The sequence below is a fragment of the Branchiostoma floridae genome, chromosome 19 (assembly GCF_000003815.2).
Source record: "Branchiostoma floridae strain S238N-H82 chromosome 19, Bfl_VNyyK, whole genome shotgun sequence".
Classification (NCBI taxonomy): Eukaryota; Metazoa; Chordata; class Leptocardii; order Amphioxiformes; family Branchiostomatidae; genus Branchiostoma; species Branchiostoma floridae.
Window position 1 is genome coordinate 12,546,963 of NC_049997.1, and position 21,018 is coordinate 12,567,980.

The 21,018-nt window shown below is 39.3% G+C and overlaps 1 protein-coding gene across 2 annotated transcripts in view; it reads left to right on the forward strand.

The window, feature by feature from the left end:
- Positions 1–21,018, forward strand: part of LOC118406635 (zinc finger protein 184-like) — a 220,146-nt gene that overhangs the window by 169,980 nt on the left and 29,148 nt on the right. The window lies entirely within an intron of this gene.

Genomic DNA, 21,018 nt, shown 5'->3' on the forward strand with positions numbered 1-21,018 from the left:
GTGGCGTATTACTAACATTCTAACAGAAATCCTTCTACAGTCATCTCATCAACTAAAATACATTTGTAAAACTGGATTCCTCTATATCTATTGTATCCCACCGTTACATGATGGGGCGTTACTGCTCCATGTTCGGTCTGCCTGACAAGTAGAACTGGAATCTCCGATCAGATCATAACCTCGGTCACATGTGGACGTCACCACGTCCTGGTAGAAGTTGGAGCCACTGGAAATGCCATTTACAGGAGACGACAACACTGGACACTGCACACCTGGAATACATATTATTAAAAGCTTTAGACGTGACAAAACAGTATCTTGGAAAGAGGTTGTAATCAGACTATACAAATATACCGAAATACTTTTTTCCATTGCTGTTATCTACATTTCCCTTGCATTATATGCCTTTTAAGAGACTCTCATACAGTCAAGAGTTCTATTGCACCACATTCAACATGGTTATATTTACAACATGTGTACCTGATAAACAGTACCGACTTTCACAGGGGAAAATTGATTCAACATGAAAATATTGTCATCATTGACGTAACTATCTAGTTATCTGTATCGGATTATTTTAGACAGAATACGTCTGTCTTACGTGTGCATGTTGGGACGTTCCCAGTCCATGTTCTGTCTGCTTGGCAGGTCAAGCTGGGAAGTCCAACCATCTCGTATCCAGGATCACACCAGAACGTCATCACGTCCTGGTAGTAATTCTCACCAGACTTTTCCCCATTGTCAGGAGCTGCTAGCAATGGGCACTGTATGGCTAAAATATGAAGTACGACATGTTTATAAGTGCATTGCTGGATGTAAAACAAAATATTATGGTTCTTTGGACACAACGAAGATTCGGTGTCTCAATGGTAGATGAAGCAACAATGATAAGGAAGTGGTCCCAAACATGCATGTATCTCCCTCATGGAAGATAAAAGGGACTACGGAAAAGTTGGCTGGCAATTAATACTGCTTGTCTACAAAAAAAACCCGACATCTAGTAATTTATCAACCTGATCATGATGAAGATACATAAATAGATAGCATCAATTAAAAAAAGACTTTTCACAAGTTTCAACTTGAATAAATAAAATCGATTCTTACGCGGACAACTCGGAGCGCTGTCAGTCCACGTGCGGTCTGCCTGACACGTTATGGCTGCCGAGCCATCAAGTTCGTAACCCGAGTCACAGGTGAAGCTCATCACGTCCTGGTAGTAGTTGCTGCCACTCGAGCCACCATTGGTAGGAGGCTGCAGCGCTGGGCACTGCACGCCTGGAACCAGTAATCAGATGGATATGAAATAATGGAATATCCTTCAAACTATTGTGATAATCTGAATACTTTCAGAAATATCCTGGTCTGTCATTATAAATCATAGTTCTCTCCTGCATCATACAATGTAAGTAAAGTTTTGGTTTGTTTCTTTCTAAATAAGTAGCTGATCATAATTCTCAGCCACTGAAGTTCTATCAGTGTGTTTCAGTTGTGTTTCAGTAGACACAATTAAAGTTTCATACGTGCGCAGGTTGGGACGTTATCACTCCATGTTCTGTCAGCTTGGCAGGTCATGCTGGAAGGTCCAACCAGCTCGTATCCAAGATCACACCAGAACGTCAACTCGTCCTGGTAGTAATTCTCGCCAGACATTCCACCATTGTCAGGAGCTGCTAGCAGTGGACACTGTACGCCTAAAATTGAAGTACGACATGCTTGAAAGTGCAGTGCTGGACGAATAACTTCACAGTATGGTTCTTTCAATACAACAACACCAAGTACGTTCTATAATTCTTTTATTATCTTCCTCAGGGTTGTGCTGACCGATTCTGTCTTGACAGGTAGATGGCATTGCATTGACAGGGATGTGGTATCAAATATGACCAAGCTTGTATTACACAATTACTCTTAGAAGATAACTCTGAAGGATTGTAGAAACGTTTGCTGGTAATTGGTACAGCTTGTCTACAACGAACCACGACATCTTGTTATATACAAACCTGATGAAACGCTTCAATAATAGCTAATTGGATATAGATAAATGAATTCGAAATGAGTTTTCTATTTTCAACAAGATTAGAAATAACATTGATTCTTACGCGGACAACTCGGAGCGCTGTCAGTCCACGTGCGGTCTGCCTCGCATGTTATGGTTGCCGAGCCATCGAGTTCGTAACCCGAGTCACAGGTGAAGCTCATCACGTCCTGGTAGTAGTTGCTGCCACTCGAGCCACCATTTGTAGGAGACTGCAACGCTGGGCACTGCACGCCTAGTACATTGTACAATAAAAATTGTAGCTGAACTAATGGAATATCCTTCTATTGTGAAAACAAGATTATTCTCATAAACATCCAGGTTGTCATTACAGAAAGTAGTTCTATCCTGCGTCATACAGTGCATCTATGGACTCCTTTTGAAATGGCATGGCAGTTTTTAATCAACTATCATTTCTGTAATTGGTATTGCCGTCTGCGTTCCAAATGTGTGGCTAGTCATCATCCTTGCCCATTAAAAGTTCATCTGTTCTAGTAGACAGAAAGTTTCTCGCATACGTGTGCAGGTTGGAACGTTATTACTCCATGTAGCGTCAGCTTGGCAGGTTACACTTGAACTCCCCACGATCTCATATCCAAGGTTGCAGGTGAACGTCATTACGTCTTGGTAGTTATTGCCTCCATTCATTCCACCGTTGTCAGGGGCTGTCAGCAGTGAGCACTGCACAACTAGTACAAAGAGTAATTACATGTTTAGAACTGACATTTCCGTCCAATGTTCAAAGTATATATAAAGAGAGAAAGACCATCCGTTAAAGTGTGATAAGTTACGGTTGTGGCAGTTTTTGTTAGAATCAGCAAAAAAAAATCATATATTTCATATCACTGCCGAAATTCATAGCTAAGCGCAAGCCTTCCCTTATCAGTAGCATATTCTATGTTCATCTAGATGCCTAAACGTATCTTATTTATTTTGTTTCTGAACATCGTACTTGCACATGTTGGTGGACTTCCACTCCAAGTCAGGCTCGACTGACAGGAAAGTGTAGAGGAACCGACCAGGTTGTATCCTACATTGCAGGTGAATGTGAGCATGCCCCCGTAGAAGTTGGAACCGCTGACAACACCGTTTGTGGGGACTGTCAGCATGGGGCACTGTCCAACTGTAGGCAGATTAAACGTGACACAGTCACTATGCTATTTATACATAAAGAAATATTAAATAAGAAAAGAAATACAACAACTGAAAGAAAACGTGAAAAGACAAAACTGTTTCAAAACTTTCCTATCTTTATTTAATAGGTTCATTACCTTCTGCTAAGAATGAAGAATGACGAATATCGTCATAAAAATACTGCATAATAACAAGAGCCGTGCACTGACATTGAAACTGTTTCATGTTCCAAATTTTCACTTACGATCACAAGTTGGAGCACTTGGACTCCATGAGCCTGAAGACTGACACGTTTGTGTAGAGGAGCCAGCCAGGTTGTAGCCTGCGTTACACGAGTAGGTGGCCACATCTCCGTAATTCCTGGAGATATAGCTTACAGCGCCATTTGTAGGGTTGTTCGGAAATGGACACTGCACCACTGAAAAACATAATGTATTTAACAATTAAAAGAAAGAAAGACAAAGAAAGAAAGAAAGAAAACACTGCCATTCAACTAGTTTCATTTTCTATAGTTCCACTTTGAATACCTCGACAACTTGGTGCACTATAACTCCATGACCCTGAAGACTGACACGTCCGTGTAGAGGAGCCAGCCAGGTTGTATCCTGTATTGCACGAGTAGGAGGCCACATCTCCGTAGTTCCTGGAGCTGTAGCTCACAGCGCCGTTTGTTGGATTGGATAGTGTTGGGCACTGCACGACTACAGAATAGAAATGTACAGAACCTTTGAGGGGTAGGCGCAACCTTCATGATTGATATGATACAAGACACAGTACAGCTTGACTTACCAATAAGTGAAGGCTAAGAGACATATAAAGAAAGTTACACAAAAGTAAACAAACAGAATTAACTGAGAATAAGGATAATAATAAAAGGCGGAACTGGAGAGGGCTTGCGGTCGCCTGCGCTGCAGCCGAACGACGACGATGATGATGATGATGATGATGATGAAAATAAAGGCAAGCAGAATGAAAGAAAAGGAAATGGAGGAAATATCGTCAGAACAAGCTTTTTAAGGTATAAAGAAAAACAACTTCAGAAAGCAATGAGCAAGATGTATTAAGCAGATGTAGCATGTTCTAATGTTATTTAATGAAATATTAATATATTATTGTTATATTTCCCTCCTTACATACCTGTTTAAGCTACCTAGGATAAAACGTGGCAGGAGGTATTGTTGTGCATACGTCCATTTAAATTACCATTTGTGATAATTCAATTTAATGTTAATTTGAATGTTACTTGTCACCGAACGTACATATCTTTTGTTCCTCTGCTATGGTATGGAAGTCAACTTATCTGGAACTTAAGCTTATGGGAAGAAGGCTAGTTACGACAGGAATACCTTACGACATTGAACCTGTTTGATATAGAGTAAGTGCCGCTTACCACCACAAGTTGGTGCAGTTTGACTCCATGAGCCTGAAGACTGACACGTCCGTGTAGAGTAGCCATTCAGGTTGTATCCTGTGTTACACGAGTAGGAGGCCACATCTCCGGTGTTCCTGGAGCTGTAGCTCACATCGCCGTTTGTAGGATTAGATAGTGTCGGGCACTGCACGACTGTAAAATAGAATGTATTTAATCATTCTAGTTAAAGACAGAAATCTGTGGCGTATTTTGAGTGGCATAGATCCTTATATTAACAATTAAAACAAATTCTTAAAGTCAGTTTTTGTCATCACTGTACGGATTACCTTACGACATGGAAACATAAAATCTAACAGCAATTTATTCACATTGCTATTCAACATAGACATATTCCACATCTCATTCTGAATACCTCCACAAGTTGGTGCACTGTTACTCCATGAGCCTGAAGACAGACAGGTCAGTGTAGAGTAGCCATTCAGGTTGTATCCTGTGTTACACGAGTAAGAGGCCACATCTCCAGTGTACCTAGAACTGTAGCTCACAGCACCGTTTGAAGGGTTGGATAGAGTGGGACACTGCACGCCTGAGAAATAGAATGTACTCAACAATTCAAAGGCAAAAGCGACTTTCGTGGTGAACGTAATATGGGCACTGTACAGGTTAACGTAGAGGATTGTTAGACCTTAAAAAAGAGAAGAAGGAGATACTAGAAAGATGGCAAACTAGAAAGCTAAAGACACCTGCCCCTTTGTATCCGAACCCACCACAGATGAATGTGAATGTCTTTTATCAGTGGCCCGATAAACATCTAAATTAGACCAAAACTCTGAATTGATATGTTAAAGAGGTAGTGTCGTGATGACAACTCTAAGATAGTTCTATTATATATAATAGAAGACGTGGCCAAGACAAGGTTGTATGCTGTTGAATAGAATACGAGACATCTAAATTTAGATTCTAGCCTAGCCTACATAGAGCTTCGGCATTTTAGATGTCGCTATGTACGTCCTCTTATAACTAAATGATATAACCAAAACTGTATATCATTTCGAAGGAAAAAAAGCCCTGTAATACATAACCAAATTGAGTGAGTTTTAAAAATACGTTGTCACTTTTGTTTATCGTTGATAAAGTGAATTTCCTAAACAATCAGGTAGGTTTCACAAAAAAATGAGTTTATTTATTTTTACGAACCTAAAATAGCTATTGGAAACATTTTAATTAGAATGAGCCGTTATAACTAACGTGTTGTACCTACCTTGTGAGGGTGTCAGATATATTTTCTCTCCATCGGGCCCACACCATCCACACCATCCACCGCATCTGGCAGACGCAACCTGAAGAAATGAAGAAAAAAAAAATTTCAATCAACATATCATAGAGTTTATAAACGAAATATTTTCTTGTTGATGATATTTGAAGATCTTGACTTTTCTTCTTGATGATATTTAAAGATCTTGATTTTTCTTCTTGATGATATTTAAAGATCTTGCAGTTGGGAATGGGTTATACTGTGGATTCAGTATTGAGTTTTAAGTGAAAGCTTTTGCTGCATGGATGTGCGGTAAACATTTAACCCTATCCAGACTGGGGGGGGGGGGGCTAAAAGTGCCCGCGCCAACTTTGACCTCCTATACCTCCCTAACGGCTTGTGCTAGAACAACCAAACCTGGTGAGTTTTCCTAAAATATTGTTGGCAACAATTTAGAAAATATTGGGTAAGTTTATGATTTTTCGTGTTTCTGAAAGGCAAATTTTACAAAAATCACTAATTTTGGTTTAAACAATGGGATTTTAAGATTTTCTTGCTAAACGTAACTTCTTTTCATATATCTTTAATATCTAACACATCTAAGTTAAATATTAATAATCAAATATTCATAAATTATGCTAATGAGATGACGTAATTGCTCAAAATCCAAGATGGCCGACAATATCATGATTTAAAGTATAACAAACTTATTTTCACTCAGATTTCATTACTACGTGGTATTTTTTTTACAGAAAACATTCATGTAAACGTTTTTAATCCATTTCCATGGGGTTTTAGCGTTATATGTTGAAAAAAATGTATCTTGAAAAATTTAAGGTTCATAATCCAAGATGACGGATAGCTAAACTACAGATGACGTCATTCTATGACGTCATTTTGACGTCGTTGCGTCGGCTTTTGACAACAGAAGTCTTATAACACTTAAATATCAATAAGAAACCTTTATTGGTAATTTTTGAATGAGACATTAAAGTATTATGGGAATTCCCCGTTTTAGCCAAAAATATCAATTAATGACGTCATACTTACGTCATATTACGTCATAATGATATAAAAATTTCAGGAATTATAAAACTCCATGAGCATAAACCCCCCTGCAAATTTGGTGATCGTACAGTAAGCCGTTTTGAAAATACGAAGGGGGGGTCGAATGAGCCCCCCCCCCCTCCCCCCCTAGCCAGGGAAGGCCCAAAAAGCCCAGTCTGGATAGGGTTAAGACATTACCGAACAGTAAGTTATAGACAGGCAACAAACCTTTCTATCCTCCGAGACAAACATGTCGTTGATTGTCAGAGAATTTGGCCAACCAGCTGCCATGACCCAGTGGACTTCTGGTGCCAGCTCAAGTCCCGTCCCAGTCAGATCCACTTTGAACGTTCCTTTAGCACATCCCTGTTGAGCTGAATAACAGTCGCCTGCATACCCGTAAGCAACATCATTGGGCCCTGTTGTCATTAGAAAATATAAGACGATCTTTATTGACACGACAAAAGTACAGCGACTTTCGTAAGGTCTACATGATTGTATACCAACTAATTACAATACAACTAAATATATATATATATATATATATATATATATATATATATATATATATATAGGTATGAACACATCAACATAAGGGGTCTAGCATGTCATTTACACTATTGGTTCTACGGTATAAACAATCGTAGATATTTTTGCCTACTTGTACACAGTGAGGATTATCGCCTCGCAGAATGTAGTTAAGTTTATCTATCGAACAGAGAGTAGCAAATTCCTTAGAGCATGCGGAAAGTAATGTGAACAGCTCTGTGCGTTCATCATTATATCGAGAACAATCCATAACAAAGTGACGTTCGTCTTCGATCTCATTTGGGCAGAATGGACAAAACCTCTGGTCATGGGGAATTTTAGAATATCTTCCGGCTTCTATATTTAGTTTGTAACTACAGCTTCTTATCTTTGTACTTGCTTTACGAAGTTCGAAATTGTGTACATTCGAGAGATACTTCTTTTGTCCGTATCTTTCCTTTAGCGTAGAATAAATGGAAAGTTTTTAGTTATTCTGGATAGAAGAATACCATCCTTGCATGTATATATATCCTGTAAACGGAGTCGTAATTGGTCGGTTACCATATTAACATGATACAAACTCGGGTTTGTCCATACATGCCCAAAACCATTATAGTTGAGAATGTCAGTTACGTGATTGGTCCAATCGTATTCACCGGAAAGTAAAACATCATATGCTTCACGTAGTAAAGAATCTTCGGGTAAGTTTGCTACACCTAAATTGACTTCCTTGGCAAAAGTTGAGCAAGTCAAGCTAAAAAGTATTTATCATGATGGTGTAAATTGTATGACCAACAAAATGCTGACTGATTACACCAAACATCCTGCGTCATCAAAAAAAGGAAATATGTCTTATTTTTCTCAGACTTGATGACGTATTGACTTGAGGCATTCTTACGAGTCAGTCATCCATGGGTTATAAACATTTAGCACTACTTACGGGTCACATTACAACTTACAATCTTATTGTAAGGTAACAATATAATGACCTACCAGTGGTTTCAGCAAAGGTGTAATCATCTCCAATAACTTCGATCCTGGACGTATCAAACTGGATTCTGAGCTTGCTGAACTTCGTGGTCCCGCGTTTATCCCATGGGTCCTGAAGACAATATATAGCCTGGTATCCAGCCGCAATATAGCTTCCTAGTCTCTTCTCTCCCCTTCGCAATTGCAAAGAGGAGAGAAGAGACTAGGGAGCTATATTACGGCTGGATACCAGGCTAGACAATATAGAGGAAATCTTTATTGACATGACAAAACTACAGTGACTTACGTAAACATGTCATCACAATGACGCTGGCCCTATACGTGTGTACTTTTAAGTTGTAATCACTAAGACAGATTTGTTGTACAAATATATCAATAGCAATTTAGTTTATCCTTCAACTTAACGTGGTCACTGTTGTGAGCAGCTATACTTTGCTACCAATAGTTTCACCTACCTGAAATGGACCGGTGCATTGCCATAGACTTGCGTCAACCAGTCGATTGCCAAAGAAAATGCCATAGTTCTCATCAGGACCGGATGGTAGGGTCAAGAACTCTTTGGGTTCCCCAGATGCCATGTCATGGCAATAGACGCGGACGGCTACATCACTGTCCGTCGAAAAAGGGTAAAGTATGTACTCGCCGTCGTTGGCATTAAAGAGTAGAGATTTAGCTTCAGCGCACGATGTGGGCTTGTGTCCTGCAATAGTTAGTATTATGTTAATATTAAGAGCAAATTTCTGTAAGAATCAAACAACAGAGCTCAGGGTCAAAAAATCGATTTGGCTCATATTTTGCACAGTGATAGTACTTGCCCTACAACCCCTCAAAATAGTTTTCTTTCCGGTCAAAACTCATTGTTGCCATGGCAACAACCCAAACAAGTTTTGAGGCCATTTTCACAGATTTTTGCATGTCAGTAACATGGAAATTGGCCAAGTTTAGGACCCGATCACCGCCAAATGCTTTAACGCAACGCAAAATGGAAAAGGATATCATTAGAATGATGTCTAGGCTTATACAAAATAGGTGTGGTGTTGATGTACATGTAGCTTTCAGCCCATGGGCAGCCTCAATACAATACCATGTTTACAGGCATCCAAAAAAGGACTTTTTTCCCAACTTTGAGGAGCAATAAGTCTCAAAGTGGTGAATATTTTTGCTTGAAATTTATAACAGGTATAAATACATAAAATAGCTATTAAATGAATCCTTGCAAAGTTTGGGCTGTTACTTTGTTAGCGTGTGGTTACTACCGGAAGTAGGTCACTTTCCGTGATTTTGACAAAATGTGTTTTTTTACTAACTTTGACGTACGAAATCTGACAAACTAAGATGTTTCTTTGGTTCATATTTCTGTCAAATGTAGACCTTAATATTGTCTATCAACTGCATTCTCGCTAAAGTTTGTATGTATTTTTTCAGCCGTATGGCTGTCCCTGAAAGTAGGTCATTTTTACACTTATCCCAAGATTTTGGATTTTGGGCCGTCTTTGAGGTGATGAAAGCACCAAAAGTAAATTCTATTTCTGACTCCACTTTTTATCAGATAAAGACCTTAGTATTGTCTGTTGAATGAATGGTTTTAAAGTCTGGGGTCTTGTTTCATTGCCGTGTAGTAGTCTCTGAAAGTAGGTCATTCTGACACCTGTCCCTAAATTGATGCAGAAAAAAAACATCCAAGAGATTTTTTCTGACTCTACTTTTTATTAGGTGTACACCTTAGTGTTGTCTATAAAATGAATGGTTCTAATGGGTGGATTCTTATTTTATTGCTGTGTGGCTGTAAATAAAAGTAGGTCATACTTTACACTTGTCCCAATTTTTGGCTATCACCAACCATGCGATGATGTTTTCACCAGGTGTAAACCATGGTGTTCAACATCAAATGAATAGTTCTAAAGGCTAGCTGAATCATTAGCAGATGATTGGTTTGTTTGACTTTGGTGAATTGACTTATTTTACTAAGCTCCTTATACATTATTACATATCTCCCTTTTCTTACCTATTATAGTAAGAATAATTATAAGTGATAAGATTCGGGCCGTCAACTTGCGATGAATATTGCTAGGCAGCCCTGATTGGCAATTGTGCGAATATAGGCGAAAATTATTTACAAACACTGGTAAGTGTTATCGCCCCTTTGGCAAACATAACGTTATGCTAATGATCGAAGCCGCGCATACGTAGGTATTACTACTAGTAATTCCTGGCCCACTAACCAACACGTCCCTGGCAGTCTAAATTATTCATACAAAAGGCTTGTTTTATATGAACAAAATCGGCTTTGCCAGACGCGATGCGCTTCTTTGTTATGATTTTATGGCGATGTAACCATCACAGCAGTGACGTCAAGCGTTGACTTAAACGACCTCAGTATGTGAACATCTTTAACCATCTTCCACTTGTAAGTTGTTTTCGTGTGTAGATTTGCACCATGTATCAGAAAAAAAGGGTGCTTCTACCTTTAAGGGTATGAATGAACAGATATATAGACGTTCCCGTGATTCTAATTTTTAAAATTACTGCTGGTCCCTGTAAAAATCCGTAGTGTTTAGAGGTAGATTCCTCATAGCATGGTGTACTAATTAATAAGTGACGTATTTTGCTGCCGTAGGTATCACAGTATAAGTCTATCATTGGCAAATTTCCATGTGTAATGTGCCAGCAGTGTTAGTGTTTGCATACCTAGGCCGGCATAAGTTAGAAATATATGGGTAGATCGCGATAGTTCGTGTATTGATGTATTTTGAGAAGACAGAGGTCACGGTAGATTGTCGCATTGGATATGCCTTTATCCAAGGAGTGTGAAATAAAGTTGCAGAAAACATGTTCCATGCTTTTTTTGTATTAAACGGCAAAAGCAAAAACATGAGACAACTTCAATGTATCCGTTTTTTAAAAACGAATAGATGCTCATTGGAAGGAACAGGTGTACAAATGTACATGATTGCTTAAAATTTATTATTTCAGTTGATAGAAAAGAAAATGAATTACATCTGTAGCGCTAGACTTGTGCAACAACCGTGAAACCCCAAACTATACAATATTACTGTTCAATAATATGCTTTATATCTTAGCATGTATCGTAATCAATTCTTTTATAACATTCCTTTTTTTCAATGTCGGTATGGCTGCTTTCGAACAACCGGTGCAATTGCTAATTATAAGTGGGTAGTTTTGGCCCTGCAGTCGGTTACTAAGGTCGTGAGTTAGATCCTTGGCCGAGTTATACCAAAGCTTTAAATATGGTATATATTGCTTCAGTGCTTCCTCTGCTATTATTTGGCAAAAGTATGGTAATTGAACATACACCATGTCCACTACCAGTTGACTAGCAGTTCCCTGCTGTACTGATTGCACAAAGTTGTGTGGCCCAGAGCTAGAGAAACGCGCCGCACGATGGACCATTTGATGCGGGAGAGACTTTGACTAGACCAATAGTGCAGTGATATATAGTCATAGGTCGTGCGATCGTCGTACGATTTTGATGCAAGAGGATTTTCAAGCAGGCTAGGCCGTGACAGAACCAAACACCTACATAGATCCCAAACAGCATTTTGTGTTTTAAGACAGTTGAACTGTAGGCAGGGACATACATTTTTTTTCCTCAAAAGTACCCAAAGTGAGCGATCGTACGATGATCGCACGACCTATAGCTATGTGACCGCACCATTAATGACCGCAGAATAATTCACAACAGATTCGCTAGCACAAAGAGGAGGGCGATCTCCTGTAAAAAAGTGACTTACCTGACACTTTGGTCATCAGTTGAATCAACATCCATGCGAGAAGGACACGTTCGAGCCAGATGATTTTCATTTTCGTTGTTTTTCTCATCTTTGTGGCAGAAACTTAGTTCTCAATATTCAGCAGTTGACAAAATCCTCGACCAGTTCAGAGAAACCAACCTCCGTAACTGTGATCGTTGCTACCGGTGCTCCGCAATATTATTATGCATATAGTAAGGTTCTTATAGCACAACGGGCCGTATGAAAATTGCTATTGTCTGGCACTGGCAACATACGGCCATGAGGTGCTACATATATTCATTTTGTGTGGAGACAATTACCTCCATGAAAAATGGAGATATAGTTTCTGTGGTGTCTGTATGTTTCTCTCAGTCTCTGTGTGTGTTATGGCCTGTTGGTGTCTGTTTGAGGGATTATAATGAAATTTGCGGATGTGGATAGGTCAGATTCAACTTTGAAGATGAAGAAGTCAAGTTCAACTTTGGCCCCCTGGTGTGTTACATTGGTACTGTAGCAGGACTTCTATTTTTGTATCCTTTGATCTGGACATGTTATAGTATTGATTTTTGGTGGCGTGTAATATAATGAAGAAGTGTTCTAGGTCTGGGCCCACTAGCAGCTTGTTGTGGAGTAGCACAAGCACTTTTGTAAAAAGAAATATTCTAAGGATAACTAAACAAAGTAAGAACAAATGTCCTTATTATTCAGTATGCCAGTAGTTTAGACAGAAATATATCTACCAGACTCTGCGGATCGCTGGTTAAGGAGTAGAAATTGGACAAATAGAATCGATTGGGGAATCGGCCGGCCATAGGAGTCAGTATGCGACCCTCCATGGAGCATACGTATGTTTATTACAAACTGAGACATTATACGTCGTCTGTCGCGAAGATGTGCTTGGACCAGTATGATCGTAAACTTCGCGTTTTATTGTACAAACGCATGGTATGGGTGTGTTTGTGTATCGTCTATGGCTTGTTCTTTTGGTTGCTTAGCATCTTAAAGATGCAAGATAAAGATTTTTACGATGCAAGGTACGTCTTTGTGGCACACCCTGGCACCCCATGATCGAATACAATGCATGTACTCACAGAAGTGTGTTTTATTGTACTATCTTGTGAGTGTCAGAAAGCAAATGACACCGTGTGTCACCTCAAATAACCTAAGCCTTCAAATGAGACTGTACTTAGGATGGTATGGACCTTGACAGAATATCATTTTTTTTTTCTTTCATCCCTATTTGATGGCGCTTTTGGTTAAAAAAATTGTTGAGAATCTATTTCAGAAGTAAAGAAAATTTATTTGGGCATTGTAGACAAGAAAGAATAGATAACAAAAAGAAACTCAAATGAGAAGTAAATGCATGTATCTTTGCAACCCCGGTTCTTATGATGACGTCAGTGGCGAAAAAGTGGTGACAACGATAATGTGTGTAACAAATTACATATCATAAGGGAAAAAGATTCGCCCTCTAGATTCGCCAGATTCGCAGATTCTAGATTCGCCATCTAGCTGCCGACAGAAGGTCTTGGAAGAAAATTACAGTCGCCTGCGCTGCAGCCGACCGATGATGATGATGAAGGGAAAAGCCCCTGACCTGTGGCTTTTTACAATATATTGCAGTAGAGCCTATCTTGCTATGGATCCATGAACCTTGGGAGGGAACAACTAGCGATTGCAACACCTGGAACAATTTGTTACTATGGAGGAACGTGCCAACTACAAGGCTTGGCCCAAGATGGCTTTACATTTTATTACAATTTGGCAATAAATTATTCATGGCGAAGGCATGTTTGTGAGCACTCTCTACAAAAGACGCGGTGTGTCAAAGCTATTTGCCTTGGTATGATATGATACAACCATGACAGCACTGATGTCAGAATGGGCAGCCATTGAAAACATTGTATTTAAAACATGTTTTCATCTGACTTAATATGTTTGCGTTTGTTTGTTTCTCCCTTTGTCTGTCTTTCATCTACCTTTTATGCCAGCATATTTCAAGAAGTTAAGTCATCGATATATGTTTCGCGACCTCCAGGGTAGATTGGCCCGGTCCCGCTTGTTACTACTAGTTATACCGGGGTTATGATTCCAAACCAGGGCCCGGTCGGGCTGCTTGTACGAAGAGAATTGAAGGTGTATATCAAGGAATACACACAAGCTATTCTCAGGAATAATTTAATAACTTTCTGTGGTCACATTTTTCGTTCCCGTAAACTACCAACCACCGACATGGATCCAAAACAGCATTTTCTGTATCAAGACAGTTGAAATTTGCAGGGAAATACATTTTTGTCCTCAAAGATGCCCAAAGTGAGCGATCGTACGATGATCGCACGACCTATAGCTATGTGACTGCACCATTAATGACCGCTTCCGACATTTACAACAGATTCGCTAGCACAAACAGAAGGGCGATCTCCTGTAAAAAAAGTGACTTACCTGACACTTTGGTCATCAGTTGAATCAACATCCATGCGAGAAGGACACGTTCGAGCCAGATGATTTTCATTTTCGTTGTTTTTCTCATCTTTGTGGCAGAAACGTAGTTCTCAATATTCAGCAGTTGACAAAATCCTCGACCAGTTCGGAGAAACCAACCTCCGTAACTGTGATCGTTGCTACCGGTGCTCCGCAATATTATTATGGTATCTTCATGGTTTATGGGCCGTATGAAAATTGCTATTGTCTGGCACTGGCAACATACGGCCATGAGGTGCTACATAAAAATATTCATTTTGTGTGGAGACAATTACCTCCCATGAAAAAATGGAGGTATAGTTTCTGTGGTGTCTGTGTATCTGTATGTTTCTCTCAGTCTCTGTGTGTGTTATGGCCTGTTGGTGTCTGTTTGAGGGATTATAATGAAATTTGCGGATGTGGATATGTCAGATTCAACTTTGAAGATGAAGAAGTCAAGTTCAACTTTGGCCCCTGGTGTGTTACATTGGTACTGCAGCAGGACTTCTATTTTTGTATCCTTTGATCTGGACATGTTATAGTATTGATTTTTGGTGGCGTGTAATATAAAGAAGTGTTTTAGGTTTGGGCCCACTAGCAGCTTGTTGTGGAACAGCACAAGCACTTTTGTAAAAAGAAATATTCTAAAGATAACTAAACAAAGTAAGAACAAATGTCCTTGTTATTCAGTATGCCAGTAGTTTAGACAGAAATATATCTACAAGACTCTGCGGATCGCTGGTTAGATAGTAGAAATTGGACAAATAGAATCGATTGGGGAATCGGCCGGCCATAGGAGTCAGTATGCGACCCTCCATGGAGCATACGTATGTTTATTACAAACTGAGACATTATACGTCGTCTGTCGCGAAGATGTGCTTGGACCAGTATGATCGTAAACCTCGCGTTTTATTGTACAAACGCACGGTATGGGTGTGTTTGTGTATCGTTTACGGCCGAGTTGTTTAGCTGGTTGCTTGCAAGATAAAGATTTTTACGATGCAAGATACGTCTTTGTGGCACACCCTGGCAACCCATGATGTATTGATCCAATACAATGTGTGCTCTCACAAAAGTGTATTGTACTATCCTGTGGGTGTGAGAAAGCAAATGGCACAATGGATCACCTCAAATCACCTTTCACATGAAACTGAAGTTAGAATGATGGACCTTAACAGAATATCATTTTTTCTTTCATCCATTTGATAACGCGTTGGTTCACAAAAAAAATGTTTTAAGAAGCAACTCCAGAGGTAAAGACAATATTATGTATATTTGGGCATTGTAGACAAGAAAGATTTGATGACAAAAACAACCGCAGCGAGAAGTGAATGCATGTATTATTGCAATCACAGTTCTTATGATTAGGTCAGTGGCGAAGAAGTGGTGACAACGATAATATGTGTAACAGATCAGTAAAAGAAAAAGCCCCCTATCAGTGGCTTTTTACAATATATTGCAATAGAGCATATCTTGATATGGATCCTTGAACCTTGGGTGGGAACAACTAGCGATTGCAACAAGTGGAACAATTTGTTGCTATGGAGGAACGTGCCATCTACAAGCCTTGGCCCAAGATGGCTTTACATTTTATTACAGTTTGGCAATGAATTATTCATGTAGAAGGCATGTTTGTTAGCAATCTCTACAAAAGACGTACTGTGTCAAAAGCTATTTGCTTTTATATGGTACAACCATGGTAACACTGACGTCAGAATAAGCACCCATTGAAAACATTGTATTAACATGTTTTCACCTGTCTTTGTGTGTTTATGTATGTCTGTCTGTACTTTTGTGGCTTTCATTTGCATCATAGGCGGTATACGTAGGCCAAAGAATCAATGTCGGATTGCCCGTGCTGAAATGCCTGGATGGATGTTCCGAGTGTAAGGTACATGTTTTCGGGATCACCCAAGCGGGTGCCGAACATTGGCGAGTTCCGGGCGAAGGCACCCGAAGGTCGCCGAGCACCGGGCGACCAGCGAGCGGAGCGCGTGATATTTTTTTTTTAATAAGGAGCTCGAGGGCTAGGTCAGCTCAAAGGATGACCGGAAGTCCAGCCCTGACAGGGACGTTTTATAAGCGCAGCGGGTTGCCATCATCTGGTGGCTCGGTCCATTTGTCAACAGCAATTCCCTTGAGACTCAGTTTGTTTGACTGTGGCTCCACTGTGTGCTTTATATCATCTTTATTGCAACGTCCATCCAGGCATTTCAGCACGGACAATCCGACAACAATTCCTTGGCGTCTTCGCTCATGGAGATACCATGTCTTGACACTACAAATGTTGTTACAGCGTTTATAGTGTTTTGAAACTTTAGCACTATTTTACCCATCCTGTTTTCCTCGATTGGCATAAATACATTGGCACAAGACATTTAGTTTCAGTGTTTTCAAGACTTCAGCACATGTAGCTCAGGACATACAATCTATGACAGCTGGAAACTAGAGTTCGGCGAGCTCATACCTCCATGAATATTTAGAGCTTTTGTTAATTTTATGCAAATGACTTAACATTAACATGATTTATGCATGGTGTTGTTCATCATTGAATACCGTACAGTACACATGTCAAAAGTAAAATTCCCAATTCAAATCATTAATCATTAAGTTGTTTTGCAATTTTTGCCTAAATTACGCAAATAAGTTCCTCATTTGTATATTTGCTATCTGCATATGTTCCACCGATTATAATGAACAAGTGTTACATCTATCGAAGTCCAGTTATTGCAAACAATGGAATTATACAATTTCCTCATTAATTATGCAAATTAAGTCCTTATTTGCATAAAATGCATATCATTATGAACATCTTTGCCTAAGCTACCTGCATACCTAAAATGCAGGCAATCCGCCGTTCCTTTCTGCAGTTATCCTCTTTGGAGTGTCTTGACAAAAATGCCCCTGCAGTTCCACAATTTGAAGTTAGGGGACTGAAACTTGCCCCACTTTGTCATGACGCTAAAAGCTATCTACCACTTAAATGTCACGACCATATCACGTACGGGACAAGAGATACATTGAAAAAACTGCGATGACAGAATATTCTCATTAATTATGCAAATGTACTCCTATTTTGCATAATTAGTACTTTGTCTTGTACAACATTGTCTACGGTACCTACATACAAAAAATCATGAAAATCCGTTGTTCCCTTCTTGAGTTATCCTCGTCAGAGGTTTTTTGACAAAAATGCCCCTGCTATCCCAAAACTAGACGCTAGGGGGCCCAAACTTATGTCATTTTTCCTGAGCACAAGAGCTATCTAATACTTAAAAATCTTGACCATAGCATGTTCAGAACACCGAGAGAGCAAAACCGGAAGTTGCGCTGCAGTACCAAGGTCACACACCAGGGGGCCCAAAATTGACCTTGACCTTCGTCTTCCCAACCCCTACCCACATACCAAATATCATCGTAGTCCATCAAGAGGTTCTCAAGTTATGCTGACCACAAATATGCGGACACACAGACACACACACAGACAGACACACTCAAAACTATACCTCCATTTTTTTTTCATGGAGGTAATTAACAAGTGCCAAGAACGCAATTAAAGGCCTAGTTCGCATGATTAGGGCAATTATTCCTTGATTGCATTTTGTACTTGCGACTTGTATGTCAGTCAAGGGTGGACAGCTTCATGAATTGACTGCGAACATGTAGAAGTCTTCAGGATAACACATAAAACATTTAATTTGGGATTACTACGTACCATCGACAGTTTAGTCAGAACCATGGGCTGTGTAGTCAGTACCAAGGATTGTATAGTTGTACTATTATAACGGACAGTGTATGGAGGCGATTGTTCGAAACAATGTGTTCAATATTTCTGGGACAAAGAATCAATTAGCCATTTTACTGAAAGCTTTATTTTTACATGCTTGAAGTAACAGTAGCTACAGAACTGTGTTTTGTGTTATTAATAACATCACTTTAATACAATAAAGTTTGCTGGATACTTTTACTGCTATTTCCTAATCAAAAAGTTAAATCATTCAAAGACATATTTAGATAACGGTTTCATAAGACTATTTACACCTTACTCAGTATGTTTTACAATTTTTCTCATACATCAAGAATAGATATGTAATGAATAGATATATGCATAGATATGTAATACAGTGTAACATTGGAACTGTTTAATTTTTTTAATTTAATTTTTTTTAGTTTACTTTAACTACCACAATAGGCAAATAACAATAAATCAGGACCTGTTTAATCAATAAATTAGTATAGGTTGTAGATCTACAAGGTATATACCATTGCAAATACTGTACGTATCATTTGCTATCAAAAGCTATTTACAAATAGTCACCCAAATAAAGACGACAATGCAAACATAACTACTAAATACAGTGTGCCCAATGAAAAACATAACCAATAGCCAAATGTAAGGATGTGTGGGTCAGTCTCAGTGCTTTTGCAAAATAACATTTATTAGTACATTTGTTAAGTACTTCAATTCTATGACAGGATAAGAGAGAAGAGACGAATTGTTAGAAAAGTGCTCTGCTATAAGGGTTACTAGATGTGGCATAAATAATATAAAACGCTGAGACTGAGCTGATTCCTTACATTGACTTGGCAACTAATTATAATACAAATAATAAAACGGCATCAGCCTCTAACAACAAGACTTCTTATTTATATATACTCTATGATAGATCATAACTTATAACATAAAGGTACATGTTGTTTTTAAAGTACTCTAGTAGTGTCCATATTTTACAATACAAACCAGACGCAGTATAAACTATACAACGGGAGTTACCTTCTAACGTGTACCAAAATATGTGTCACAATTGCCTTGATAAAGTTCAGGTCCAAAATGTGCCGGTACCCGTCAAGGATGTACACTCGGTCGGGCTCCGAAGCCACAAATTTTTAGCCCCATTGGACAGCTGGATACCGGTACGTACCCCTCAGTGTACTCAACAGGAAGGTCAAGGTGTCTCTTTTGTTACCGGGTCCGGTTCATTTTAAGTCCGATTCAATTTAACGCGGGGTCCGGTCGGACCCAAAAATACTCCGAAAGCCGCAATGTGTTCACGCGGCCACGTACTGGTCACGTCCGAAAGTGCAAAAAACACAGCCAGTGAACTATCCGATTGGGACCTAAGCCTAAGTGATACTATAGCCATATATGCATACATGCATACATATATACATAAATCACCTTTATTTTAACTGAAGGGGAAGGTGGTCACAGAAAATGAATAGATTAACAATATAATTTACAGCAATGTACATGGAAAGAAAATTACGTTCTTCTTATAACAGAAAATATTATTGCTTTTGATCATCTCTTTCTTGCAATCCACGAAGTGCCATCTTCTGACGAAGTTTGCTCTGGAACAGGCGTCTGTTCATCCTCTGTTGCTGATCCAGCCGTTCCTCGTAGGCAGCATGTGTTCCATCATCTCTTGCGCGTGATGCACCATGGTCTGTGTTTTCGCCCTTTTCTCAGCCAGTTTCCTCTTCAACATAGCTTCAGCACGTCGTCTACTCTTGTTCTGCACTTCTTCAAGTCTGGCTGTGTCTTCTTCGTGAGCTTTCAGGAGATTTTCTACCTGCTGTCCGATAGCAGTCGAAGTTGACGGCGGACTAGCTCCGGACTCATATATTATATCGAGTCGCTCCTTAGAAAACTCATGTCGGGCAATATAATTATCGTGTATGGTTAAGGAAGGCTCGTCGATTATGTTGTGTTCCAAAAGGTTGCTTGTAACATCCAGGGTTTCATTCAAGGATTCTTCAATCATTTCGAGTGTTGTATTAAGCTCTGTTTCTTTCATTTTATCTGTAAATGTTGAATAAGAAAATGAATATATAGAATCTTCATTTAAGGTTACTTTACAATGAATATATAGAATCTTCACTTAAGGTTACTATATTAGGCTATTATATTCTGTCAGGAATTATCATTTTCTTATTTTTTTAAATGAGCTTGTACTCCCTTTGAGATAACGTCGCGTTTACAGTGGCTCACAAGTGCCAAATTAACGGTTGTTTTTTAACTGTCAAAAGTGACGTCACAAGAGACCGCAATTGGTTCCCTCGTTCCTTGACCTTGGCAAAGACGTAAGTTTTAGAGTTGAAATTTTGGGCAATTGTCGTCGTGTTTATAGTCAATCTTTAAAATTTTATTCATATTCACTTATACAAACACAGATAAACTGCCATGCAGAGATTATTTACCTGTTATTACATCCTTCGGCGGTGGGACATGGATCCCAAAGATTCCCTGGAAACTTCTCCAGATGTAGTCAGCCAGTTCTTGGTCATGCTCATCCGCAACGTAGACACCAGTAGCAATGGCATCACAGATGATGGTCACCAGGAAGTTGACGAGTAGAATGAATATGAGTATCATAAACAAGGTGAAGAAGATCGGGCCGATATATCGGTTTGATTCCAAGATTTCCTCGGCAAAGAACCTGTAAAA